The sequence below is a fragment of the Fukomys damarensis genome, unplaced genomic scaffold, assembly GCF_012274545.1.
Source record: "Fukomys damarensis isolate Sample0158 unplaced genomic scaffold, DMR_v1.0_HiC HiC_scaffold_7, whole genome shotgun sequence".
Lineage (NCBI taxonomy): Eukaryota > Metazoa > Chordata > Mammalia > Rodentia > Bathyergidae > Fukomys > Fukomys damarensis.
In genome coordinates this window covers 40,387,700-40,403,966 of record NW_022900919.1, presented here as the reverse complement: position 1 = coordinate 40,403,966, position 16,267 = coordinate 40,387,700, and the positions used below count along the sequence as shown (strand labels likewise).

At 43.7% G+C, this 16,267-nt stretch overlaps 1 protein-coding gene across 7 annotated transcripts in view; it reads left to right on the top strand.

Annotated features, from left to right (window-relative positions):
- Positions 1-16,267, top strand: part of Shld1 (shieldin complex subunit 1) — a 123,324-nt gene that overhangs the window by 56,925 nt on the left and 50,132 nt on the right. Inside the window, exon 2 of one of the 7 annotated variants that reach the window (XM_019205050.2) lies at positions 16,024-16,130. The exons of the other annotated variants lie outside the window; for them this stretch is intronic. The gene's annotated coding sequence lies outside the window, so the exon portion shown is untranslated. The remainder of the gene's footprint in view (positions 1-16,023; positions 16,131-16,267) is intronic. 7 annotated transcript variants of the gene reach the window in all.

Sequence of the window (16,267 nt, the reverse complement as noted above, 5' to 3'; positions counted from 1 at the left end):
TTTTTTTTTTTTTTTTTTTTTTTTTTTTAGTGCCAGGGATCAAACTCAGGCCCTTGCACTTGCGAGGCAGGTGATGGAACCACTAAGCCAAATCCCTAGCCCAAGGATGTTTTTTTAATAGAACCCCAGTGACACAGAATAATTCTGAGAATCAACAAGTGGGATCATATCAAATTAAAAAGCTTCTACACAGCAGCAAAGGAAACAACAGAGTGAAGAGACAACCTACAGGATGGGAAAATTTTGCTACCCATTCCTTAGAGGACTAATATCTAGAATAAAGAACTTTAAAAAAAATCAGTAATTTTGTAAAAAGATCCAATAAAAAATGGTCAACTGAAATGAATAGACACTTCTGAGAAGAACTACAAATGGCCAGCGAATATATGAAAAATGTTTGCCATCAGAGAAATTCAAGTGGAAACCACACTGAGGTGCCATCTTACTCCAAAAAGAACGGCTATCATGAAGAAATCAGATAGCATGCTGGCAAGACTGTGGGGAAAATGTACCCCTTCTACGTTGTTGGTGGGAATGTACACTAGTATAGCTACTGTGGAAATAAGTGTGGAGATTTCTCAAAAACTAAAACTATTAAGTCTATTTGACCCAGCTATTGCCCTTCTAGGTGTCTTTCTGAAAGAGTTAAAGACATCATATTGCAGTGATACGTGCATACCCATGTCTGTTATAGCTAAATCCTGGAAGTGGCCTCTAGGTCTATCAGCAGATAAATGGATAAACAGTATGTGGTATTTATATACAGTGGAGTATCACTCTACCATAAACCAGGATGCACCGAGTCTGTTTTAGGAAAATGGATGCCGTTTGAGACCATAATGTTAATTGAAATAAATCAGACATATGTGTTTAAATATTGCATGATTTCCTTATATGAGGTACTCAATATATAAATAAAGAACAAAATAAAAGATAGATAATGGGAAATAGGGAGATAGATCTTGTTCAAATGGGAAAGGGATCAAGAGACAGAGGGAAGGGGGAAAGAGGGTAAGAAAAGGAGAAGGAAAAGAATTGAGATGTGTTATGTACATGTACCAACTCCGCACAAGGAATGTAATCGTTAGGTACTGCAAACATGTACTAATAAAAAGGAAAAACTTAATACCTGCGGTGAGCTGAAACTGTCACTGAAGGGTCACTACGAAGGCCATCTGCAGTCTGCTTCCGGAAATTCCTCTGAGCACTGCAGAGGTCTCCACAATGAACCACTAAGAAAGTACTGCTGAGTTTTAATCTGGATACAACAGCTGCGTACTGTTCCACTGCAACAAAGCCTTCTCTCTTTCCTGATGAACTGTGTTCTGGTGCGGTGGGGCTGCCACCGCCGTGGCATAGTAAATACTGTAGACCACCAAGAGCACGCCGCAGAACAGTTTTAATTCAATTTTTAAATTTTTATTTTCTTTTTAATGGATAATAATAATATTTTAAAATGAGTGTTCCAAAAATTAGTTGCATTTAAACGGCTGATGGAAAGATATAAACAGTGTCTGCCCAGCCGAGGCTGGTGTTAGGAGCAGGGGATTCTGCGTGCCTCACACTCATGAACTACACCACATACTGCACGCAGCCGAGTCCCTCCCCGCCACTTTCGGTTGCTGTCCAGTCCTCTGGGGCACTCGCCGTGTCACTTACTAGAACTCATTTGTGTCGTTATTTTATTCCGCTTCCAGATGTTTAGCTCCGTGCGGGCAGGGGCCACAGTTGTGCTGCTCATCCCGGAATCTCCAGGCTTAGTTAGGACCGTATACGGTACATAATAAATCTTTCATAAATATTTTCTTTTTATTTGATTGTAATTTGCACAATCTCAAATCTATGTAGTAATTTTGAAATTTTGAACTAGGCATGATTAGGTCTCATAATGAAGAATGGACTTCGTTTTATATTATTCACTATTTTGATAGGCTAACCAGATATTATTATTAACGAGTGACTTCAAGGAGTTCTTTTTAAAGGTCACAAATGATGTTTAATAACCTGAAAAAAAATATTACCTTTTGGAAGCAGGAAGTAGCAACATAGCCTAGAGGCCTTAATTTGTTTAAGCCTTACCATTGCTCAGTAATCTTTTCATCTGCTATTTTTCAGAGGTTTAATGTTCTGAAAAAAGCTAACGGGAAAGGAAATTAAACTTGCAGTTTGAGATAGCAGAGCTCTTATGAAGCTTATAAACTGGAGATATTAGAAAAAGATACTGATCAAGAAAAAAAGCAATTAGTTTGGAGGGACTCAGCAAGATTGTCTAAAGTGAAAACCTGGAAAAAATGAGTAGATGGTCTTCATAAACTTGGCAAAGATTAACTCTGGAGTTGTGTTTTAGCAGGTTTTTACTAATGCATCTGTTGCAAACTAATTGCCTCTTGTCTGCCTGATAACCTAAGCCTAGATATAGGGGAAAACTTATTACAAAAGTAATCGAAGCAATTAAAAGCTCAGTAATGTCATATTTTTCATTAATTTGCCAGCGAGTGGTTGGGTTTGTATGGATAATTTGATTTATTTTGAAGTTAATTATAATTGTGCATTGTGTTTTACTAGGCAGCTTGTTCTTTATAATATAATTTGCTTTTAACTACAATATAATTTTTTCTGTGCTTCTTAGTTAATAGCCTCTTCTTTTGGAAAAAACATAAGCGTAGTCAATATCTGTGAAGTTAACATTAAGGTAGATGGAAATAGATCGGTGCGTGGGCTCTCAGTCTCGGTTGATGGAAGGTCAGGTTTGGCACAGGCCTGTACTGGATGTCATCATTAGGACGCAGGCAGAAGTGGAACTGGGTCCTCAATTCTCAGAGAAAGTACTGAACCCATTGCAGAATCCTCAAAAGCTGGATATAGGCATGACCTGCCACGCAGTAGTTCCACCCAGGTTCGTGCCTAAGTGGAAATGTATCCCTGGCTCTGGGAAAGACATGCACTGACATAGTCAAAGAAGCACACAAGGCAAGAACCCCGCCTGAATACTACCCCAATGCTGCCACTGTGCGTAACATGGGAACATCTCACGGACAAGGGCGAGTGAGAGAAGACTTACCAGAGAGTACCCACGGGGTGGCTTCATGTACACAAAGAATAAAGAGGCCGAGCAATCCAGGCATTAGAGGTCAGCATGGCAGCAGCCCTTAGAAGGGCCACAATGGAAGGGGTTCCTGGGATGGCTTGTGGGGTTCTGGTGCTGTTCTGTTTCTTGATCTCAGTCCTTGTTATCCTGGGCGTGTGTTCATTTTGTGGAAGTTGATAGAGCTTCTGATGATTTATGCAAATATGTAAATACATGTTATAGCTCAGTAAAAAGCAAAAATATATCAGTATGAAAGTATGGCAGTGCATTAACTTAAGGAATTAATGTGCACAACCCCTTGTCGTCATGAGGAAACGGCAGTGCAGAAGCCATGTAAAGTGGCAGGTGGAAGGTTAAAGGCCGTGCCGTTACTGCATTATCTTTAGGCAGAACTTTATGATCTACAGAAGGAGACCCTTGGCACACATAAACCCAGCCTCCGTCTCTTTGTGAAGAAGCATGAGAGCTTATCTCTCTCCCAGCTTCCTTTGGGAAGCCCGGGTCTCCTGGTGTGGTGACATCTTCATGGCACCCTGACTCTGTCCCCTGTAAGCTCAGATCACAGCCGTGAGAGGAGCGCTGTTGAGCAGCTTATGCTGTGCTAGGTATTTCATCTCTTTTGTTTCTTTCTTGACTGCAAGTTTGTTGACGGCAACAGCCCACCTTCCAAGTCTCCTTCCTGGGTCGGGCATCTGGTGGACGTTTAGTAAACATCTGACCGGTGATTGGCTATTGCTCTAGAAGAAACAGTAACGGGAACAAGGCCCACTCTGCCTGAGGCAGGAACAGCATTTGTTTCAGGGGACAAGAGCTGTGTGGCTTTCCTTGTGGTGTGTCAATTTCATTGTACCGTTTGATACCTCTTTCTCTGAAAAACATTTCTCATTTATGGGCGCTCTGTAGAAGATTAGGAAATATGAAAAAGCACAAAGAAGGAAAAGATAAACACTGTAACCCTTCCATGCAGAGGGAAACCTTTGCTGTTTTGTTGTATTTTTTCTTCTGCTTTTCCTGCGATACCATGGCTTTCGTACTCTCCGTCCTCCTCACTCCTGCTCCTCATGCTTTGCTTTCTTTTCTTTTTTTTGGTACCAGGGATCGAACTTGGGCCCTTGCGCTTGTGAGGCAGGCAGTGGCACCACTGAGCCAAATCCCCAGCCTGCTTTCTTTTCTTAGGGGCAGTGGGATGAGTATGAGAGAAACTTCTGCAGCTCTCACAGGCTTCTGGGGTGAAGTGGAGACTGTCTCGCTGCCCCAGTTCTCTGCTTCACGCGTGAAGGTGTGACTCAGATTAAAATCTGGGCCTCCAGGTCTCCCTAAGAAACAGCGTGATGCAATGTGTGACTCGGGCTCTTCGTTGGCGCTGCTTATACTTTAGAGGTCAGCTCAGCTGGTGTGTGTCTTACACTCCATGTCTACACAAGACTTGAGGGTACTTCCAGGATAGAACCGTACTGCTCTCTAGTGTTACCATCCTCGCTCACATCCTGAAAGAAGGCATGGGTCCAACAGCCTTGAGACTCTAAAATTAATCTCTCTCATCCCTCTCTCCCTCTCTTCTGGAAACTGAACGCAGGTCTTCTCGTTGAGCTGCATCTCCAGTTCTTTTTTTTTAATGTTTTATTTTGAGAAAAGTTCTCACTAAATTTCCCAGTTGGGCTCCTGCCTCAGCCTCCTAGAGTGCTGGGATTACAGGTGCGAGCCTCCCTGCCTGGCTCAGGAACCCTCATTCCCTGCCTTATATTCTTCAGATTTGCTTCTCCAGGTTCTCCCTGGATTTCTGGGCAGTTGTGTGTCACTGCATGGTCTTCGCTGCCAGTTGTGTGCCGCTGAGGCCTCCTTGTCCTGACCAGGCCCCTGCTGTCAGGCTCTTGGGTGTGCACAGTAGTGCTTGTGCTCCTGCTCTTGCCTCCTAAAAATAGATTCCTAAGAGAGTTCTAAAATAGACTCCTGGGCTCCACTCCTTGCTGTTCTTCAGATTTTTCCTTCTAGACTCCTCTGAGCCTTGTCCCTGGAGTTTTCACTTTAAACTCCTGAAGCATTTAAATGAGCCTCATTTCAATTAAATTATTCTCCCCTGTAACAGGACAGACTGTATCTCTTGACCTTTAAAATACCTTAATGGGGACATTGTTTTTGTTTGTTCTGCTCTGGTTTAGGGCAAAATGACATTTGCATTATCTCTAGGCCTCTGTTCAGTTGTGTTGCTGTAAATAACTGCCTGTCCAGATGATCACTGACACAGTCCATCTAGGTGAGAACCCTGCTGTATGTGGTGGACCTGTGAGTGTGTGTGAGTGTGTGTGTGAGGGGATCGATAGATGCTCAGTTACCAAGTGGCCCAACTCTTTTCCTGGGACCCCATTCATCTAAGAGGCTCTCGCTGTCTTTGGCCTTGAGGAGACAAAACTGCAAGTAATGTTTACAGTTCATTTCCTTTGACCCTGTGACCAGCTGGATCCAGATAGCTGCTCGAATGTGAGTTTGTAGTGGTGATGTTGTGTTCTGTTCATGGCAGGAAGGCAGCACTCTATTCTGGGAATGCAGATTAGGAGCTGTGGTTTGTGCCTGAACCTGCTCCTAGTTCAGGAGGCTCTCCCTGCCCTCGGAAATGGTTCTGCCAGGGGTCCTTCTCTTCCAAGGTAACTTTTCAAAGTTGAAATTTTTTCTTTAAGGAATGATCAGTGTGGAACTTAGCTAAGTGGCTATAAACAATAGAAATGTATTGCTTAACAGTTCTGGAGGCTGGGAAGTCCAAGATTGCCCATAGGTCTGCTGTCTGATGAGGACCCGCTTCCTAGTTTGTAGACAGCACCTTGAAGTTGGGTCCTTACCTGGTGGAGGGGACACAGGGCTCTCTGAGGCCTCCTTTATAAGGCCACTGATCTCACCCTGAGGTCTCCTCCCACAAGGCTGATCCTCTCCCAAAGGCCCCACCTCCTAATACAAGCTACGTGGAGGTGAAGATTTCAACCTCAGGACATGCAGACATTCAGACCATAGACAGCACCCACCTTTCTTAAACGTATTAGGAGATGCAGTACCCTTTTTGTGGAACACATGCTAGTATCTTGGAAAACACGGGTGGTATTCTACCGACACTGCTCAGAGAGTGCGACGGGGCCAATGGGCAGGGGCTAAGCTACGAACGGGCACATTGCCTCCCACTCCACCAGCTTTCCAGATTCTCCTTGCTGCCATGTGGGTGGTGATTTGAGGTTGCCCTTCAGCATCCCAAACTAGGGCAGTGCGCTGATTCATTCAGTGAGGCACACGTAGCACTGTGTGGGGTACTGCACCTAGGACGAGGTCCCGCCTCTAGGAAGTGACAGATAAGAATGTAGACACATGGGAACTTTCAGAAGGACACAAGAGCTGCTATCCTGAGTGCCGTAGAGTGGGGGGCACCAGCTCTACCTGCAGGCCTGGGGGAGGGGTACAGGCACAGAGTCCCAGGGAGCAGGGGAGGAAACGGGTGTCGGGGACAGGGACAAGTTTGGTGTCCTGCGTGCGGCTGCCGGGGCTTTCTGCTGAGTGGCTGATGGAGCAGCACAGATGGCATTTAAAGTCAACTCTGAGTCACTCCCAGAAATGACAGAAATTCAGGGAGAAGGTTCTGGACGCCCTCCAGCAAGTTATTTGACCTTCTGGTCTCTCAATAACCATTTGGAAATGAGCTAATAAGTACAGGTTCTCTGCAGAATTGCAGAATCATTTTTAAATAAAGAAAATAGTTCTCTTGCCTCAATTTAAAGACCATGGGACTCACTTTGTCCTACCAAGTAGCTTTTTACTCATGAGTTGCCCCGTGCTGTGGACCCCTCACTCGTGTCCGTCCTCGCAAATGGCTGATGAGAGGCACAGAGACTCCGTCTGTGGAATGCGGTAGTGTTTGTGATGGAAACTATAATTTCTGTTCAATTAATTTTCTTCTTGTCTTTTTTACTTTTCTCAACATGAGCTGCTTCCTTCGGTGTAGCTGACAGGGGTAGACAATTATATCTTATTCAGAGTCTCCAGTGTGAGACTTAACAAGGTAGGTTTTTTTCCCAGAGTCTTCACAAGGCTGAATGGGGTAGAGAATTTCACATAGCTTTAGTTTGCTTGATTAAAGAAAGGGAGATCCAGGGTGATTTTTCTATGTCCTCCGTCCAATGTGGTAAAAATAGTTTGGACTCGTTTGTACAAAATGCCGTGAATATTCGGAAGTGTGGGTTCCATGGTCACTGATGAGACGTGTGTGAAAACCATCTCCCTGTGCCCCTTGCCCACACAGCTCTGGCCACAGTGGCCTCCTGGCTAGTCCTTACCAACCTGTTCCCATCACCATTTCCTTGTCTGGAGCCTGCCTGCCCGCCCTTCACGCTGTCCCCTCCCTCGCTGCATTTAGGTCTCTGCTTAAATACCATGGCCACAGAGAAGATTTCTTGGAACTTCCTGTCTGAAACAGCACTTCCACCCAGACATCCCTCTGTGGCATTCAGAGGGTCTGTGCCTGGCAGAGCTGTTTAGAACCCCGAGGAAGCCCCTCGATCCCAAGCCCTCTCCACAGCGAGGGCTTCCAGTTAGTGCAGTGAAGCCTCACCTTTAACTCTAAACTCACAGCCAGAGATCGCTGGCTATGAGAAAATCCTCTATTCTAAAACACAGAGACCAAGACTAAAAAGAAATAAGGAACATGGAAGAAACAGAGACAGTAATGGAGCAGGAGACATGTACAAAAAACAAAACAGAAATCGAGGCAGAAGAAATGATTATAGAAATAATAGAAATACTGCAAGGAGCTTAGAGGAACAAAGGGTCACCCAGGTCCACAGCTGAGGAGCTGTCTGGAGCAGGTGGGTGGAAGCAAGAGGACAGCAGGCTCTCAGGAGGGCCTGGAAATGGGGGTTCCCAGCAGTCTAACATGCAGAAAATTCTCCTGAGAGGCTGTTGCACGTGTCACTGACACGGTTTGAGGCACGTTTGATTAACAGGAAAGTTGTCTAGCGTGTGGCCAATGAACTCATCTGGCAAGCTCATTTATTTAACCAAATCCATTTTCATTTGCACATGGAGTGATTAATTTAGGCTCACCTATTGGAAGTCATGCTGAAGACGTTTATCATTTCCTTCTACACCGTGGAGACAGAGTGCACTATGGCTCATGGCTATTGAGGCTGTAGGCTTATTAAAAGTGGGGTAGGTGCATCTGATATTAAATTGAGCTTTTTTAATTACCCTAGATTTAATTATGTACCTTTGCCTTGTACTTAATCTTCTGCAAATACTTACCTTCCCAAACTGGAAGATTTACAGTTTATAACTTGCCATGTCAAATAAATCATTTTCTCTTTTTTCCTGCCTCCAGAAGGATCACTATTCAAAATTCGCTTTTAAAATAGGTGACACATTCTTCTTTCTGGGGAACATTCAACATTTCCAGCCTATGATTTGGAACTCATCCTTTTGACTCCTCACAGCCTTAGTCTGTACTTATTGGTATATTTATTTTGGGTGCATTTTAGTGTTCTTATTCTGCTGTCTGAGTCATAGAGAGCTGGATGGATGAATGGGTAGTTGGCTGTAGGTGGATGGATAGATAAATGGGCAGGCAGGACGACAGAGCCGATAGTAGTAAGGACATATGAAAGTGCAGTTGCAGGTAGGAATACATAGCACAAGCTTTATTGTCAAGCTTTCCAGATAGTCCATTAGACCTATAATGGTCAGCTTTCCAAGCAGAGACTGAATAACTGCCGTCCTGTCTCACCAACCAGGTTTCCAGACTTGTTGATGAAGGTAGAATCTCTAAGGTGCTCCATCAGAAAGTCCTAAAATAAACTCAGGGTATTTCTGTACCATGAACAACGTGTGTGGACCTGGAGTTGGAGATGGGCGTCAAAGCCTGGGCCTGGATGTCTTCTGTCACCATGTGGTAGGAGAAACTCTGCCCCGCCCCCGCTATTGCAATACTTGTGAACACTCTGTAGACCAAGAGTAAAATAGGTCATTTATTACCTTTTTGAATTTTGAAATTCCTAGAGGTGATATCGGGGTCCGTGAGTACAGTAACTAGAAGTTGCTGTTTATAATACAGGCCTTTGTGTGTCAGGCCTGGAGCCCTCCTCCTCATGAGCTTGTCTGTGTGCTGTTGTATTATTCTCATATATGCTTTATTAGCCTCTGGCGCAATACATCATGAATCTTAATACTGACTCTGCTACTTACTCACTGAGTGTTTGGAACAAGTTTCTTAATCTCCATGCCTCAGTTTCATCATCTGTGGCTCTGTCAGCCTAATCAATACCTATTCCAGTTCCCTTCCAGCACAACTGCGTGTTTTACAGAGGTTGCACACTTTTTGTTTCCAGAATCCCTTGCGGTTAGCATATAAATTAAGGTCTGCTAATGAAATGCATTCCTACAAACCTTTTTGTTGTTTTTGTTTTTGTTTTTGGTACCGGGGATGGGGATTAAACTCGGGTCTTTGAGCTTGCAAGGCAGGCCACAGAACCGCTGAGCTAAATCCCCGGCCCCCTGCAAACCTTTAAAGTCAACCTAGATTAGGTGGGGAGAGAGTTGGGGCATGGAACTTTCACTTTTAGCTGGTGTGTGTGGCAGTGAGACAGGTGGACACACATCCATGGCCTGCCAGTTCAGCAGGTTCCTCCTGATTTGCAGGTACTTGGATTGAATTAGCGAGTAATAGTTTGGAGCAGCTTCTGAATCATTTAGGCTCTTAATAATGATGAAGGCAGCAGCCCCGTCATCCAATTCAGATGAATGAGGGGCGATTCCTAAAAGCTAGAGTCTGTTTCTGCTCCTGCAACAGTGATGTCAACTGTGTTAAACCTCTGACTGTGTCTTTATGCTTAAAGTACCTACTGTGATTTATGCAATGTTTAATAAAAACCCAGAACAGCCAACTTGTTCTATAGAGTTTTTATGAGATTTGTATCAGTCAGCTTCATGGTACTATAAGGAAGCACAGTACTCTAGGCAATTAACTTACAAAAAAGGTTATTTTCCCTTACAGTTCTGGAGGTTCCAGTACAAGATGGGATGGTCTTATTGCTCTGGGCCTGTGGCAAGGGTGGCGCATGTGGTGGAGCAAACTGTATATGTCTTGAACAAAGAAGCAGAGAGACTCTGCAGACCAGGGTCTCACATCCCAGTGGCCTGCCCCAGTGACCTCCCAGGAGACCCCACCCTCAAGGGTTACCACCTTCCTAGAGTATCACCCTGCAGACCACACCTTCAAAACATGGACACAGTGCAAGCCACAGCAAGGTTTAGTAAGGCTCAGCATTTAGAGTGCTTAGGAGATTATCCAGCATGCTTTTTTTTCTCTTATTTTTAATCATGGGGCTTTTTCTGTCCTTCGTTAGTGGTACAACTACACCCATGAATAGCATAGATATTTAGTAGTTTGGTTCGTTCACGCACTCATATATCCATTCACTGAATCATGTTGGCCGAATGTCTGTTGTAATCGGGCATGTTCCAGCTGCCTTAAGCTGGTGGTTACCAACCTAAATGAACATCAGAGTCACCCAGAAACCCTTTTGAAAAACCTGTCTTTTTTTGAGGCAGGGTCTGGCTCTGTAATTTAGGCTGGCCCTGAACTCACTATATGTATCCCAGGGTGGCCTCGAACTCACAGTGATCCTCCTGCCTCAGCCTCCCCAAGTGCTGGGATTACAGGTGTATGCCACCACACCCAGCTGAAAAAACTTGATTTCTGTGCCATATCCAAGGACTGAAGATACAGAATTTGTATGTATGTGTAGATATATTTTCAGTTGATCTACATTTATATACACCATACAAATCTTGTTACAACTTGGTATATTTTCATATTTTTATACACCCATGTGACCACTACCTGGATCAAGATATAGAAAAGCAGAAACGTGCATGAAAGATTGTGTAAATGAATCTGGGGGCTTCTTTTAAGGCTAAAGTTTCAAATGCATTTGCGTTTCTTTCCACTTAGAGGTCAAAAAAATTTAGTCATCCAAAATAACCAATATAATTAGGTAATTTTCTATTTTTTCTTCTCCATATTCCAAGCTTTTATTCATTTTCAGGTTTATTCATTTATATGTGAAAGGAAATGAACTTAAAGAGTGCTTCGGGTAACAGAACATGCTAAAATGTCAATAATCCCGTAAATGTCATCAGAAATAACTTTGTGATGCATAACCTCTGCTTCTACTTGTCTTTTGATGATGGCAAAGTCTATTGACTAAAAGAAAGTTTAATTACTTCAGAGAAGCTCTATAGCTTCTTTGGAATAATCTCTTCAAAGACAGGGAATATTGTGAGAGAGTAAAGAATAATTATCTTCCCTTTTCCCCCAAAAGAAGGTTTGGAGCTAATATCTTGTTGTGTGGGCCCTGGCTGCACACAGCAGGCAGTGCAGGCAGGAGCTGAGTTAGGAAGATAAAGTTAATTACTTGAAAAGCCAATGGAAGCAGTTGATTACACAAACAGAATATGTCATCTGCAAAGCATCAAGAGCATTTACATTTTATGATAAAACCAGCCTAGAATGACTTTGAAGTTGAATTATTTTACATAATTGGCTCATGGAATGCAACTTTCAGAAACAAAATGTAGCCTAGACATACACTTTTAAGGTGATTGCATGTGATTTGGGAAGAGTGCAGCATTGGAATGCTGTTTGAAGGAGATAGGGACCACCTTGGTGAGTTAAAAAGACTCATCACAAAGGCACGGAATACCTCACAGTTCCGTACAGCTCTTTCCAGTCTTCAGTCAAAGTCTCCACTAATTGACGTGATACGGATATTGTCCATGCTGCACATCCTCAGTGTGCCTTGGATACGAGGGCAGACATTTATTGGTGGTCAAAGAAGAAACCTTTGTCTTCCTTCCACATGGCCCGGTGTGACTTGGAAGATATCGTTCTGTTGCCTTCTTGCCTGCATTGCCTCTTTGGAGACATCCAACTTCATTTATGGGGAATTTGTCTTATTTTTATCATTGCCTTTAAGGAGTTGCACTTATGTCCAGGACATAGGCAACGACTTTTTGTTTATCCTGCTTGTAAAACATTGTAATTGTTAAATTGGAGGACTTAAGCTTTTCAGTTCTTCTGGAAACTTCCCACCTGTGAGCTCATTGTGCAGGACCTCCCCGTTCTGTCCGTCTCCTGAGACTCCAAGTAGGTCACATTACACCACTTGAATGTATCACCGAGTTGTTTTCGCGTTGCTTTGTGTCTCTGTGCTAAATTCTAAATATATCTTCAACCCTGATTTTCATTTTTAAAATTCTCCTTCCAGCTGTGTCTAGTCTTCTATTTTATTTGCTGACACATAAATATCCATCATTATAATTTTATCTTTTTCTGTAATTAAATTTTTTCCTTTGTTCTTTTTGTTTCTTTTTCTCATTTACCTGCTCATTTTTTGTAGTCTCTTCTTCCCTACTCAATCTTTCAATTCTTTTTATTTATTTTTTAAAAAAACTTTTATTTTTTCTGGTACCAAGGATCAAATTCAGGACCTTGCACTTGCTAGGCAGGTACGGCACCACTGAGCTACATCCCCGGCCCTCGATTCTCTATTTTATGTCCTTAATATAATTGAGCATATTTGTTTTATATTATCTATCCACTCACTTTGCCTTCAAGTTTCTGTGGGACTCATTCTGGTGCTGGCTCTTTTTGCTTGCTCTGTCTCGATCAGCGTGGGTTTGAGTATTGGTCGGTAGAACTCTATGTGTGGGTTTGTGGGGGCAGTTTTTGTTTTGGGAGGTGATTGGGAGTATATTCTTCTAAGTCTTAACTTCACAGACACTATGCATTAGGATTATCTGTATGGAATCGTATTAAATACTTCACTTGGAGGTTTGTAGACCACAAAGATAATCTTAATTCAGGCTACAAACACGTGAGTTCTGGCTTGTAATTAAATCCCAGGGGAGGTGATTTTTTTTTTTTTTTTTTTTTTTTTTTTTGGTTGTAACTTTTTTTTTTTTTTTTTTTTTTTTTTTTTTGTACTGAGGATTGAACCCAGAGGTGCTGTGAACACTGAGCTCTATCCCCAGTCCTTTTTTTTTGCTGGGGGTGTGGTACTGGGGATCAAACTCAGGTCCTTGCACTTGCATCTCCAGTCCTTTTTATTTTTAAATTTTGAGATGGGCTTGCTGAGTTGTCTAGGTAAGACTTGAACTTGAGATCCTCCTGACTCAGCCTCCCTTAGTCTTCTTTTTTAAAAATTTCTTCACCCAGAGCCAAGGCAAATATGAACACGTTTTCTTACTGTGACCCTTTGAAAGGTGATTTTTTTTTTCCTGGTTTGCCTTTTCTGTGAAGATGCAACTCCAGGGCTCTTCCTTGCCATAGTTATAGACCTATGTCCTGATCTCTGTGTGGCTGTGAAAGCTGACATGCTAGGTGTAGATGCCAGCTCAGGGTTCTCTTACCTCTTACAATGCCTACTTTCATTTTGCTTTTGGTCTCTACGGACTGTCCTTATGTTTTTGTTTTTGTTTTTGGTACTGGGGATCAAACTCGGGTCCTTGCGCTTGCGAAGCAGATGAGGGAACCACTGAGCTAAATCCCTGGCCCTGTTTTCATTTTTTTGAGACAAGGTCTTGTTATGTAGTCCAGGCTGGCCTCAAACTTTCATCAATCCTCCTGCCTCCCAAGTGCTGGGATTACAAGCATGTGCCACCATGCCCAGAAGATGTTTGTTAATATGGAGGATTTTCATAATACCTTAACTACCATATTTTGTCCCAAACAACAACAACAACAAAAAAAAAAACATAGAGCTATCTCTACAACTTTACTAGAAATGTCCTTGGAAAGGTAGAGAGTCTATTCCTTATTTATCCTCATCCCTGGCTCTTAATAGTCCATATTAGGGACATTTCCTAAAAGCACAAATATACCTCCAAACCCTGATGGCCTGTATTTATTTAGTCAGCCTCAGCTGTACCTCTCTGTTGTCATCTTTTTTCTGCATAGATTGTATGACACAAGTTTTAGCTTTTGGTTGGGGCTTTTTTCCAGTTTCTCTGAGTTTTATTCCTGCTGTCTGAAGTTATGTGCTTAAGGGAGAAGAGGGGTTGAGAATCATCTCCATAACCATTCTCATATTTTCCATTCTTATCTTTGCCTTTTTAAATTTAACTCCGAGGCAAATCTGACTCATTCTGTGAACTCTAGATCCTTTCTGCCTAATTTCACAAGCTTTTTCGTTTCTTCTTCTTCTTCTTTTTTTTTTTTTTTTTGATAAATGAACAGCTTTATGTATAACAGGCAAAATCTAGAAACAGCTGAACTGTGCATCATCTGGTAAGTGGCCAAACAAACCAGTGCACAGCCTCCCCATAATGCAATCCTCCCCAGCAATAAAAGGAATGGCCCCTGATAGATGTAACAAGGATGAGTCTGGAAAACATGCTGAGAAAAAGAAACCAAACACACAGAGTGCTCATGCACTGTGTGATCATCTTTATAGGAAATTCTAGAAAAGGTAAACGCAATCCCTAGAAAAGCAGGTCAGTGGTTGTCTGAGACTGAAGGGACTGACCATCAAGGGAGATCAGGGAACTTTTTCAGGAAGAAAAAGAAATGTTTCACATCTGATTGTGGTGTTTGCAAAAGTGCATGCATTTGACAAAACTTAGGATGTGTATGTTTAAAGGGGGTGGATTCCATTGCATGTGAAGTACATCTCAATAAAGCTGACTTAAATAAAAGAAACACAGAAAAATATTTCCTACATTAGAAACCTTTCTATGACAGAAACCCAACTCAGTCTGGTCTTAAAGGAAATAAAAAAATTAAAAAGCACTGGCACATATAACCAGGGCAGTCCGGGGGTAGAGTTGGCTTCTGGCATGGCTGGATTCGGGAATTTACTGGGCAGCAAGGGGCAAGTCTGGACAGTGCACTCTATCCATCTTGGTTCTCCTTCCTCTTTGTTGGCTTCATCCTCAAATGGATAACAGATTGGCCATCAGCAGCTCCAGGCTTATATCCCGTGGATTTGGCAACTCCCACAGAAAGAGAAAGCTCTTTCCCACAGTTGTGGCAGAAGTCCCTGGGGGAGTTGCAGGAGCCTGTGTGCAGGCTGGGATCAGATGTCTACTTTTAAAGCCAGTGGGTGGAGTTGGCCCCGCCTGAACCCCAGAGATCCAGGGCAGGGGAAAGAGGTATCATCAGGAAAATGGGCTGTCACATTTCCCACCCCACACTTGGAAGAGCCAAGTCACCAGGGACGGATTGCACCTCACTCAAGCCCAAGGCTGCTTCTCTGTCATGTCACAGGCTCCGCTGTTAGTTATGAGAGTCATAACAAAGTGATCACTAACTGCTTCCCCATTGGTTGAGCCAAGGAAAAGCCCTTCCTGCCGGTGCTGGGTGTCCACCCCACAGCAGCTGGCAGGGGAGGGAGGCACTGTGCAGGAGTTACTGTGCCCAGGCCGGGCAGGAGCCTTGGAACTACCTGGTCTGGACTTACAGAAAAACTCTACCCCTTGGCCCCGGGCTTTGCAGCCTGGACCACTGGGAAATCCTGGCAAAGAGGCAAGGATTGCAGACTCTTCATTCCAGAACCACCATCACTACTGGAGTCGGCCAAATGGGAGGCCAGAGGAGACTGTCAGGAAAGGTCATCCTTACAGAACCAAGGGCAGAAGGCACCATCGCCACGTCGAGAACCAAACTTGACCTCCTGGGCAGTGTGTCAGTATTGCCATTCACTGAGTACCTTTCCAGGCCCAGCAGCAGCCTTCTGCGCAAATCACTCCTGGTTCCAAGTGCTGATGACACATCAGGCAGGCAGCGCCCCACGGCTCTCAGCGGGTGAATGCGGCTGGTGCATCTCCAGTACCACCTCTCCTTTTTCTTTTTTTTAATACAGCTGTTTCTCCTCTTCAGTGCATTTACTAACGCAGACTTTTCCCTGAAGGTCTCTGCCCGATATAGAGTTGCCCTCAACGAAAGCCACTACCACCAGCAGGCTTTCTGGAGCTCGTGTCACGTCATTCCCTCCCACACGCTGGTGCTGTTCCCTGGGTGAGTGTTTGGGGAGAGCTGGATCCCCCAGCCTAGACTCGTGTTGGATGCCCACACACTGAGGCACCTGCTGCTCTGCCCACGTGGGGATCATGCCTGCTACGCAGTGGGCATGTGCAGGACCTCTCGGCGGTCAC